The following is a 13,393-nucleotide window of genomic DNA, read 5'->3' on the forward strand; positions in this document are numbered from 1 at the left end:
GATGTAAGAATATTTCCCATCAATTCATAAGCATTGCAGTAATTAGCACAAAGTACGAGTAATCATATGTTTTCAGGCAATGAGCGTGTAATATTTGCGATGCTTTCTACAAAGGAATGTCAATAGCAAGGTTAATGGAAGTAATGAGGGTGTCGCATTTGCAATATTTTCTCTAAAGGAATGTCAATGGCGAGGATAAAGGCCTGCCTTTTTTTCCTTTTTTTTTTCTACCTGTGCTTCCGGAAAGGCACACCCTAATGGCTTGTTCTCCAGGTGTCTGACACGGCTGTGTGCCGACGACGCACGTGCATGTGGTCACTTAACTTTCTTACGGAAATATTTACAACAGCAGTTTCCGCTACAGTGACAGTCTCATATAAAAATTTCACAGGTCGAGAATTTACGTTGCAAATGTGTAGAAACAAAATCCTATGAATATAACATTGTCCAAAAAAATTTTCGCCGCCATTGTGATACATTCACGCATTTACACGCACATTTCATAACTCTTAAAGTACGATTCTCGGTTTCCAACATCCTTTTTCACAAGTCAAGAGTCCTTAACTTCTTTCATTATTCATATACATATAAACACGTAATCACATTCCTCATATATGGTAGCATCATCTTATTGACATAAACATACCTCAACAGCATAATACACATCGTCGTCGTAAAAGTAACATCATAACACCTCAGTCAAATCTCAAAATCGTCGTAGCTTTCTGCAATAATTTCAAAACCTAAAGAAAATTCTCTGCTCATGTCAATAGTGTCATCTACCTCAAACGTACTTTAAAATCATGCTCCCTTACCAAATACATCATTCAAAGCTCTCATAGTATCACAATGGGTCCAATAAAAATTAAACAGTTCACAAAGTACAGACAAAATACAATTTCGTAAGTGTGAAGTTACCCAACTCTGTAATTGCGTAAACATGTGTCACTGACGTAGTAAAAAGGTTTGTCTCTCTCAGTTAAATGATCAGATAGCTGTGTAATTTATGTGTTAGAGAAATATGGTACCGATGTGTAAAGTTGTATAAGCAAATACCATATCAGCTAGGGTTCCTTGTGGTTGCCACACACATGGTACACAAAGTAAGCGTGTACCCCCCTGAGGATTAATGTAATTATACCCTCAAGTGTTACAGATTACACCAATGGAATGAAATATATCACGGAAAACTTTCTTTGTAATTCAAAAATCTTTAAAAATAAATGTTTTAAGTATAAAATTGATCACTGAAATGCGTGTCCTGTAGCGCTAAATGTGCATCTTGTTGTAAGATAATCTCTATGGAAGTGTCGTAGTTATTTTCCTCCGAAAGCTAAGTTCTGCAGAAGCCAATGTACTTACCTCATGATAAACAAAAGTGAAATGCTTTGCGTATAGATATCGTAGTTATTATGCTTATTGGCGTGATGAAGAAAGTACTGTACAGTAACGTATTGCTGTGCCACGAAAAAGCTGTCTCATTGTTGCTATACCACAAAAGTTACTACTAAAACATGTTTTTCTTTCCAGAAGAATTCAGAAAACTGTGCAGATATAAAACAGATACACCGCAAAAGCAACATTGTAAATTGTCACTCATTAGTAGCGTCGTGACAAAAATCGTGTAGCTGTCACATAAACTAACCTCTGTGTCATCTGGTATCTCTCAGAAAGCACTTTAAATACAGAAAGTATTTTCAGGTAACCAAAATGTTGCATTAAAATCTCATTAGCAGTACTGGTAAATGTTCTAAGTATGTGAGCCTTATAGTCGTTACGTAATCGTACAACTAACAAGCAAGAATGTACACACACAATAACACTGTGACGTCTGTTCACTATAACAATGCATTCGTCATTTCTGTTTAAATAAGTTCTCTTGGTTCTTGATTGGATATTTAACTTCAAACATTGTTGTATGTTAACAGATTCTAAGTCTGACAAAGCATATTAGTAATGTGAAGCGAAAAATTTTATGACAAAGACTAAGTTAAAAAGCAGATTATCTTTCAATAAACGGTTTTACATGTGAAATGTGGTGTAAACCTTTACTCTTCCTAGTACGCAGAGTTTCAACTTCAACGCAATTATCATGTGGTATACGTCGGATTCTGTAAGGTCCATTGTAAACTAGAAAGAATTTGTGACTCAAGTGTTTCTTCTTATGTGACAATGAATGAGCTTTAATGAGAACTTTCTGACCAATATACAACTTCTTTGCATTTGCTTTACCGTGTAGTTTTCTCCTTTTGTCTGCTGCAGATTTTATATTTTTAAGAGCCAAATCAATTATGTATTTGTGTCGAAGTTTACGTGTATTCGGGAAAGGTACAAGCTCTCTGATTCTGTTCGGTGGTTCTTCATTCTTCAGTACAAGAGTAGGTGGTAAAGCAGTGGAGTCGTGAGGCATTTCATTCAGCACGTTTTGAAATAAGTGTAAATATCTGTCCCAATGCTGATGCTTTCTGTGACAATAAAGTCTACAAAGCTTATTGATTTCTTTCATAATCCGTTCGGAGGGGTTACAATGTGGTGAGTACAATGAAATAAAAACAGGTTTGATTTTATGGTTGCGAAGCATGCGTGACCAAACAGCAGATCTGAATTGCGGTCCGTTATCTGAAATGACTTTACTAACGTGTCCAACTTCACGTAAGAAATTTTTAACAAAGGCGTTGGATACAGATCGTCCAGTGGCTTTACGTAACGGAGTGAAAGAAACAAATTTTGAAGTAAGTTCAACAGCGACTAGAACGTACGAAAATCCATTGGATGTTCTGACAAGCGGTCCCAAGAGACCAACAGCAGCAAATTCTTTTAATTTAGAAGGAATAATAGGAAACAACGGAGCACGATGTGAGACAGTAGATGGTTTCGCCTTTTGACAAAGTTTACAAATAGACAAGACTCTTCGAATTCTTTTTTCCATATTGTTAAAATAACAAGTCGTTCGAAGAATATGATAACATTTTCGTGGACCAAAATGTGCGTAGCTGAAATGAATGTACCAAATGAGCTTATTAACAAAATCGTCAGGAATGCAAAGTACCCATAGCTTGTCATCAACAGTGCAGCGTTTGAACAGTATGTTGTTTCTAACCAGATAATAATGCCGAATCTGTGTGTGTGTCTTTTCATGCCATTTGCTCTTGATGTCTTTCCAAATCGGATCTTTATCTTGTTCATGAGCAATGTCCTTTAAAGATGTGGTGATGAAGTTTTCAAAGGCGACTTTCTGAATGTAAAGAATACTGAAATTTTTCTCGAGGTTGCCTTCTGTGGTACTTTTCTCAAACCCAGCCGGTGCGCGTGACAGCGCGTCCGCAACAATGTTCTTCTTGCCGGGAATGTAGACTATTGTAAAGTGGAATTCTTGCAGAAACAATGCCCAACGTTTTAACCTGTCATGATTTAATTTTGAAGACATAAGAAATTGTAATGCACGATGATCACTGTATACTTTTACGTGCTTACCAGAAAGAAAGAAACGGAATTTGTTAAATGCCCAAACGATAGCCAAAGCTTCTAATTCAGTAACGGAATAATTTTTTTCAGATTTTGTTAGCACTCGGCTAGCAAAAGCAATGGTTTTCTGAACGGTAGTGTCATTTTCTATGGCTTCTTGAAATAAATGGGCACCAAGACCGACTTTAGAAGAATCCGTGCTAAGGCAGAAATCTTGTGACAGATCTGGATGAGCTAGTATTGGCGCGTTAAGTAGCGATTCTTTCAAAGAATTGAATTCCAACTGTGCTTGTTCGTCCCAGTTCCAAATAGTATTTTTTCCAGTGAGAGAACAAAGTTTTGGTGTAACAAGAATTTGCATATTCAGAAAACGACGGTAAAAATTTACGAGACCTAGAAAACTGCGGACTTGTCTTTTTGTAGATGGAACTGGAATGGCTCTGATTGCTTCTAACTATTCAGGATCCGGCTGAATGCCTTCAGAAGAAATAATATGTCCCAAAACTTCACTTTTGTCCTACCGAATTCAGACTTTTCCAAGTTAACTGTAATTCCAGATTCTGCAAAAACATGTAACAAACTGTTGAGAGTGCGATTATGTTGTTCCCATGAAGCTTCTGCTATCAGAATATCGTCCACATATAAGGTGATGTGACGTTTTAAGAACTCAGGTAATATGGAATTTAGCCCGCGAATGAATGCTGCTGAAGAAATGTTCAAACCAAAAGGAAGTTTCCGAAACTGATAACAAACGCCGAAACAAAGGAAAGCTGTGTATTTTCTACATTCTGGATGAAGTTCGATCTGATAAAAGCTGGATCTGAGATCAATGGAAGACAACACTTTTACACCATTAAAATTTTGAAGAAGTTCTTCCATCGTCTGCGGCCTGTCTGTTTCAGGAATAATGATAGTATTGATTTGTCTCGAATCTAAGACAAGCCTGATCGATCCATTTTTCTTCTCAACAACATGTAACGGATTGTTGTATGAGCTTACTGCAGGCTCAATAATGCCCTCGTCAAGCATAGATTGTATTTCTGTTCTAACACGGTCCCTATAATGCGCCGGAATTACGTATGGTCTAACACAAAATTTAGTATGCTCACGAACACGAAATTGGTATTGAAATCCCTTGATTGTTCCTGTTTTGTGAGTAAAAACTGTGGAATGTGCTTGTAAAATCTCAAAAAGGTCCTGCCTATCAGTGTCATTACAATTCTCAATTGTTTGAATTTTATTCTGAATTAACTCATTAATTTCAAATGCGCCGTCGATATCACCCCTGTCAGTACTTGCAGAGTGATTGTTAGCGTCAAGTTCCGTCGAAAATTCCGAACTGTTGTCTAACAGGAGGTAAAGCCGATTAATTTCTTCGTCGTGGTTTGAGAGCCAATCTTCAAATTTCAAAGCTACTGACTTACCTTCTTTTTCTAAAGTTATTTCAGCATCGTGAAAGTTTAAGATTGCTTTGTATTCATTCAAAAAGTCTACTCCCAGTATAATTTCCGTCGACAATAATGGAACAATAAGGAAGTTCGTAGAGAAGCTGTGGCTTTGACAAAAGAATTCTAAGTTGGTTTGTTGGCGTACATCTACACTTTTTCCAAAGATTGCACCTTGTAATTTAATCTTACATAACGGAAGTGTGGGGCAATCGTTCGATTGGTTGCATTTGCTAAAGGCTGTTTCACTGATTACTGAAATGGGACTGCCAGAGTCAAGTACTGCCGTAAATTTTATGTCATTTACTGTAATGTGAATCACAGGATATGCAATGTTGTTATGTTTTATGTCGTGTTCCTGGAGTAAGATGTCCCTAATGTCTTCCATTTTTACGTAATTACTAGCTACGGCAGCTGCGTCGTCAGTTTCATAAGTATGTTTTGTGGCTGCCAGCGGTGTGAGTCATTGCCTATTGTCTCTTTGTTGGCGCGCGTCGTTATTGGGGTTTGGAGACCTAACTTCTACAAATTCACCGTGACGAGAGGGCCCTGCTCTGTTTGAATCCCGCCAGTTCTGATGCAATTCAGGTCTGTCGTTACGATCATATCGTCTGTCGTCATGTCGGTAGATTCCATAGTTTCTTTCTTGTCGGTCACATGGTGGAGAATTTCTCCCTGAATCGTAACTGCGCGCTGGTCCGTTGCGTCTAAAGTTATTCTGTCTCCCTTGATAGTATTTATTTTGGTTCCCGTATTGTCTGTTTATCTTATTGTCTCTGTGATAGTCATTACCACGGAGAGGTGATCTTTCCCTGTAGTTATTACTACTCTGCCAACGGTTGTCATACGGGTGGTGTCTGTTTTGGTCACGATTTGTGTTGTGAGAATAGCCTTGTCGTGTAAAGTTATTACTTCTTTCATCGCGGAATTGCGACGGATGTGACCTGTAATTGTTGTGTTCCTGCTTTCGCGTTCCGCGATTATCAGTGTCAATTTCTAATTCTTGTAAAAGTCCCTGAAATGCTTCAATGTCGTCTTTGCAACGTCCTGCCAAAATAATATGTCGTAAATGTTCAGGCAGTTTGATTAAGCAAATGCGGATGAGTTCTGAGGGGCTGTATGGGTTTGTCAGGTACTGATTCTTGTGCAACATGTCTTCAAAATATTTCACAAGACTGGAAAATTCAGATTGTTCGAAACGTTTCATCATTATGATGCTATGTTTTACACGGTCTTGTGTGGCTTGAGACCAATATGCTGAGAGGAAGGCATGGTAAAACTCTCCTTCACTGTGGCAATCGTGAATTACCGATCGCATTCTTACAGCTGGTTCATTCTCCAAGTAGCCACACATAAATTCTAATCTGTGTTCTAACGACCAGTTGGGAGGAAAACAATGAGAGAATTGATGGAGCCATGCTTGTGGATGAATGTCGTTGCCAGAATTCTTAAATGTTTTGAATTTACGTGTAGTAATGAACAGCTTATAGTCAAAATCGTCATGTCGGCGAGTCGCATGTCGGTCATTGTTACTTCGTTTCGGCGGTTCCATCTCAAAATCCAATGCGCCTTGCCAATTTCTTTCATAATTTCCGAAGTGTCCTGTGTTATTATTTTGTGGTTGTTCCGTATTTCTATGTCCCTCTTCCCGTATTGGAGCGCGAGTGTCCTCTGAAATACGTAATTCTTGTATTACCTGTGTCAGCTGATCTTGTACTTCCCGGATTTCTCTTTTGTACTGTGTATTGATTTGATTTTGATTCTGTTTGAATTTTCTTATTTGTTCATACTCTTCTGTGTCAGTGAAGGCTACGGGTCTTGTGTCATTCAGATCATCATCTACCTTTGTAGATAAGTTAGTGACCTGATCCGAAAGTTCGGCTACTTTCTCCGATAGTGTACTTATTTCCTCCATGTGTCTTTCTGAACCAATTTTCAGGGTATCTACTGTGTTCTTTAAGTTTTCCTGAGTTCTTGCAAGTTGCGTAACCGAATCGGTAGATGCAACTGAGTCAATTTTAGCTTGCAAGGTCTCATGATTTTCATGAACAATAGTTTGCAGTTCTTTTATGGCTGCTTCGTGCTTCTGTAATACATTTTCATGACGCGAAAAAATAGGTTGGAAATGCTCACAAATTTGTGTTTTTACGTCATTACAGACTTTTTGACATTTCGATTCAATGTGATGTAACTCAGTAGTTAAATCTTCACGCGTTTGTTCAAGAGTTTGTTCCAATGAGTCTAACTTTTGAAGCTGTTGCTGTGTTTGTCTCTGATTTTGTTCCATTGTGTCTAACTTTTTGAGATTTTGTTCCACTGTGTCTAACTGTTTCTGTGTTTGTCTCTGGTGTTGTTCCATTGTGTCTAACTTTTCTAGCTTTTGCTGTGTTTGTCTCTGATTTTGTTCCATTTGTTGCATTAATTGCAATAATAATGTATTAGTGTCTGGAATCTGTTTCTCTACGCTTTTCGGCAGTGCATTTGCACCGGCAACATTCACATTTTGACAAGCAGAAAATGTGTCATGACTTATTTGAGAAAACGGTGATGACCCAAAACCTGAATCTACAGTATTTGCGAAATTGTGTCCTGTCATTTCGGATTCCTGAGGCGAGCTGTTGCCGACCGATCGATCGATAATGCTTCCCTGTTCACTACCTGTTTCACTGTCTACACCATTGTTTGCAGCCCGCTCCATTTCCCTATTCACAATTACCAAATTAGTACTTTGAACATCAGTTAATTCACTACTCGGTGGCGCTAACACACTGCTTTCGTCTTCACTGTCATTTCTCAGTTTACTTTGGAGCCTAGTATTACGTTTTTCACACGCCATAATTGTCACAATATTTCACACGATAACACAGAAAAACACAATTTGAAGAGCAAAAATAAGAGAACACATTAACATAGCACTGAAAATAATATCTAGTTAATTGCAGCTGCGAAATACTTGGTGCAAATCTACATGCATGCCACAACTGTTTTACTGTACAACAATGAAAGACTGCAACTATAAAGGAGATTTTCTCTGCAATTACGCGCTAGCAATAAACAAAATCTACACTAATTACACAAACTACAAGAAAAAATCAGAAGATTCCAGTGAGGTATCCTGGCTAAGGGTCGACATATGAAACGTCCCCTTTGAACAATTTATATAGGACTGTGCTTAACCTGACACACAATATTTTTAGCGCAACGCAATCTGACTTTCAATAATTCGTACAAAAGAATGGTCCCTGACTAACATTAAACTATACCTTTCACAAATCACTTACCTCACAAAAATCTTCGCTGCTCAAGCTACTGCAATACAGTGAGCGCCACTACTGCCAGCTAAATAAAAGATTCAAACTATGGAAGGCACTAACTACTGATAGGGATAGTTAGCAAATGAAAGAAATTAATAGAGAACAAACAATGTATTTACCTTGATATCATCATATATAAATATAGCAGTTCATGACAAATTTCAAAACTCCGCCATCTCTCTCCCCACATCCACCACTGCTGGCGGCTCACCTCCAACTGCGCAACGCTACGCGCTGTTCACATCCAGCTGCCTAACACTACAATGGCGAGTATTACAACAATGCAAAGCAGCCACAGACTGCACACAGCACAGCCAGTGATTTTCATATTGAGCGCTACGTAACGTTGCCAATAAGAAAACATAAACAGCCTACTTACATAGAGAAAACACACATCCAGCTGCCTAACACTACAATGGCGAGTATTACAACAATGCAAAGCAGCCACAGACTGCACACAGCACAGCCAGTGATTTTCATATTGAGCGCTACGTAATGTTGCCAATAAGAAAACATAAACAGCCTACTTACATAGAGAAAACATAAACAGCTTACTTACAGTTGATGGGGATGAGTAGGAAGATAAAATCTGTAATGATCGGATACATTATTACTAGTCTCGTTATTGACACAGTCACGCCGTTTAAAAATCTCAAATTCAGATGGCTCTGAGCACTATGGGGCTTAACTTCTGAAGTCATCAGTCCCCTAGAACTTAGAACTACTTATACCTAACCAACCTAAGGACATCATAAACATCCATGTCCGAGGCAGGATTCGAACCTGTGACCGTAGTGGTCGCGCGGTTCAAGACTGTAGCGCCTAGAACAGCTCGGCCACCACGGCAGGCTTAAATATCTGGCCGTAACATTACAAAGCGGTATGAGACGGAACGAGAATGTGAGATCTGTGCTAGGGAAGGCAATAGGTCGACTTCATTTTACTGGGAGAATTTTGGGAAAGAGTCGTTCACCTGTGAGGGAGACTCCGTGTAGGACGTTTCGTACTGCTCGAGTATTTGGCATTCGTACTAGATCGGATCGAAGGAAGACGTCGAAGCCGAAGCAATTCAGAGGCGGGCTGCTAGATTTGTTACCAGTAGATTGGAACAACACATTAGTGCTACAGAGTTGCTTCAGTAGCTCAGGAGGGAATCCCTGGAGGGAAGGTGACGTTCTTTTCGAGAAACAATATTGATAAAATTGAGTGTGTTGTGTACATAGTTCCGTGTAGTCAACACGTACACAACTTTCCCAATAGAGGGCGCCCGCTAAGCAAAACAGCGCAGGTGCAGCGCTCGTCCGTCTCCGCACTACGAGATGGCGATGTCTTAGAGACGGGCCAAATGCTGCTTCCGCCGATCCACGTATTAATACGTAACGCAGCCAATGAGATTGCTGCTAACGCAGAACCTTTTCTCCTCGCGGATCACACTCGCGCAGTGATACATGAACGCTTGAGGTATTATAACGAGTGTACAGACCTCCGATTAGTCAGTCTGCATTTGTCTGCACCAGTCTGTACCAGTCTGCATTAGTCTCCATTAGTCGGCAGTCAAGTTTCAGTCTGCGCCTAATAAGATTATCATATTCCTGTACATAGCCATGAAGATATGTGAACAGACACTTTGTCAAGTATCAGAGATATGTGAGAAAAAGATTAACGTACCAAGACCAAAGGAAGGAGGCAGGATTCGAACCTGTGACCGTAGTGGTCGCGCGGTTCCAGACTGTAGCGCCTAGAACCGCTCGGCCACCACGGCAGGCTTAAATATCTGGCCGTAACGTTACAAAGCGGTATGAGACGGAACGAGAATGTGAGATCTGTGCTAGGGAAGGCAATAGGTCGACTTCATTGTAAATAGCATGTAAATAGCATCCAGAATCAAGTTAAGTAATTTTATGTGGTTATTATTTTAATAAATGTGTGTGAAAATTAATCAAGTTCTGTTTAAAGTTGGTCACCGTCAATCTGCTACTCTAAGCGTGCAAATGGCATTTCTATCGTCTGACCTAACGGCAGAAGATAAACACGCCACGATAAGACCACGAGACATATTGCTGACACTCGCCTACTTCGTTAGAGCGACAAGTCAAATAATCTGATGGTGTGTGTGCCGAAGGACGCACACCACATAGAGACTCGGTGTTTGAAGCTGATTGCCGCACTATTCTACTAATGCGATCATACACTGCGCATACTAGCACAAAGATAACATATGAAGAATTAGGTTTCGTACGGAAGGGTGTAGACAGTCGTTTTTATCTCGTTATGTTTGCGAATGGAACAGGAAAGGAAATGACAAATAGTGTTACGGAATACCCATCGCCAGCCGGCCGCGGTGGCCGTGCGGTTCTGGCGCTGCAGTCCGGAACCGCGGGACTGCTACGGTCGCAGGTTCGAATCCTGCCTCGGGCATGGGTGTGTTTGATGTCCTTAGGTTTGTTAGGTTTAAGTAGTTCTATGTTCTAGGGGACTTATGACCTAAGATGTTGAGTCCCATAGTGCTCAGAGCCATTTTGAACCCATCGCCACGGACCGTTCAGGGCTTGCGGGGTATCGATGTATATGTAGATGTGTACGTTACACAGTGGCTCCGGGAAGCAGGTTCGTTCATCGTGAAAAGGCAGGACTGTAGCACTCAACGGAAACGCTGCTACACCGGAATTTGAAAAAGATGTACCGTGTCACGTTGAAGAGAGACAGTCAGTGGGTACTTGAAAAATTGCTTGTTCAGTGGGTGTTAGTCACGCAATCATCTTTACCGTTCTGCGCAAGCACCTACATCCACACCAGTTACATAGGATACATGCTATGGATCCAGCTTATTTTCCACGACGCGTTGCCTACTGCACGTGATTCCTGCACCGCTGTATCGTCTCACTTCTGTTTCCTCGCCGAGTGCTGCTCTCAGATGAATGCTAGTTCACTAGAGATTGTGTTCCGAATTTGCGAAACAGACACATCTGGGCAGACGAAAACAGTCGTGCCACAAGTATTTATGGATTTTAGCACCTGTTTGATATTAATGTGAGCAAGTATTCTGGACGGTCATGTGATTGGGCAACAAGTCTTTCCACTCAAGCTAACTGTTCTGCATATTTGGCCTCCTATAAAACGTATTTGACCCGTTCTTGGAAGCTGTGTCATTGAATATCCTTCAGGAAATGTGGTTTCAGCATGATGGAGCACCACCTCACTTCTCATGTGCTGTTCGGAGATATCTCAGAAGACGATATGATGAATGATGGGTAGGCCGAGGTAGGTGCTTGCGTGAGGTGATCGCCGGATTTAACAGCTATGGACTACTAGTTACAAGACTTCAACAGAGATAGAGGAAAAACTGTTGGGACGACTCTGGCCCGTGCGGTAGAAATTGGAGATAGGCCAAGTCGGGTGAACAGTGTAAACCAGAATACGTTTCTTAGGTACAGTCTGTGTAACAACGTTCGTTGTCGCCACATGGAACCGCTGTTGTAACGCATAGTACTGTTCTGTACGTACAGTATGTTGGGTTCTTTTTTTGTTTCGGAATAATACAAACACACAGAGTTTAAGTGTTACTACAAATGTGCTTCGCTGATAAACGGATTTTGCGATATGTTTCCTTTCGTATTATTACCTAATAATTGTACTGCGTCAGACTCAATACAGTTCCCCAGGAACCAGTGGATGAGTTAAACTTCTGAACTGAAACCATCATATAACGGTAACGGTATGCTTCCGGACATGACTTCATCTCCAGGATATAATGTATACACTCCCTCTACAGGTTCTAGAAGTTTGTGACGGCAATTTCCGAACACTCTGTTTAAAAGGGAGAACGTTGTTACAAAACAACTCATTTATTTTTTTACTGATTTACTTAAAATTTTTCCTTAACGCTCTAATAAAGTTTTGGACGCACACAGAGTACATGTTTGTTTCACACACACAAAAAGAGCGAGTGTTGCTAGCAAAAGTCCGGAAAAATTCTAGAGCGATTTACATCAAATTTTTACACGATGCCCTGATAAACGTTCAGACGAACACTGCCTACATAGTTCTTTTAATGAGGATGTGACATAAGAATATGAATGTAATATATAAAAGAGAAACGTTGTTGCAAAAAATTTTCGACAAGTTCTTGACAAATTTAGTTCAGATTTTTACCCGACACTCCGATAAACGTACCGTAATTAACGTTTGGATGGTCACAAGTTACCCTTTTTTTAAATATATATATTAGAAGTGAATCATTCAAAAACTTCTCGAGTGTTTTACTTTATCGATTGTTTTGCTAAAAGGGATTCCACTTTAAATAAATGGAAACGTTGTTAGCGAACTGTCTAGATGTTCTGGAACTATTTACATCAAATTTTTACACTACCTTATAACAGACATTGAGCAAGTAGTACAGGAAACAAAAGAAAAATTTGGAGTAGGTATTAAAATATATGGAGAAGAAATAAAAACCTTGAGGTTCGCCGATGACATTGTAATTCCGTCAGAGGCAGTAAAGGACTTGGAAGAGCAGTTGAACGGAATGGACAGTGTCTTGGAAGCAGGATATAAGATGAACACCAACAAAAGCAAAACGAAGATAATGGAAAGTAGTAGAATTAAGTCGTGTGATGCTGAGGGAATTAGATTAGGAAATGAGACAAAGTAGTAAATGAGTTTTGCTATTTGGGGAGAAAAATAACTGATGACAGTCGAAGTAGAGAGGATATAAAAAGTAGACTGGCAATGGCAAGGAAAGCGTTTCTAAAGAAGAGCAATTTGTTAACATCGAGTATGGATTTAAGTGTCAAGAAGTCGTTTCTGAAAGTATTTGTACGCAGTGTAGCCATGTATGGAAGTGAAACATGGACGATAAATAATTTGGACAGGAAGAGAATAGAAGCATTCGAAATGTGGCGCTACAGAATAATGCTGAAGATTAGATGGATAGATCACATAACTAATGAGGAGGTATTGAACAGAATTGGGGAAAAGAGGATTTGTGGCACAACTTGACTAGAAGAAGGGATCGGTTGCTAATACATGTTCTGAGGCATCGAGGGATCACCAATTTAGTACTGGAGGGCAGCGTGGAGGGTAGAATTCGCAGAGGGAGACCAGGAGATGAATACACTAAGCAGATTCAGAAGGATGTAGGGTGCAGTAGGTACTGGGAGATGACGAAGC

The sequence above is a fragment of the Schistocerca serialis genome, chromosome 1 (genome assembly GCF_023864345.2).
Source record: "Schistocerca serialis cubense isolate TAMUIC-IGC-003099 chromosome 1, iqSchSeri2.2, whole genome shotgun sequence".
Classification (NCBI taxonomy): domain Eukaryota; kingdom Metazoa; phylum Arthropoda; class Insecta; order Orthoptera; family Acrididae; genus Schistocerca; species Schistocerca serialis.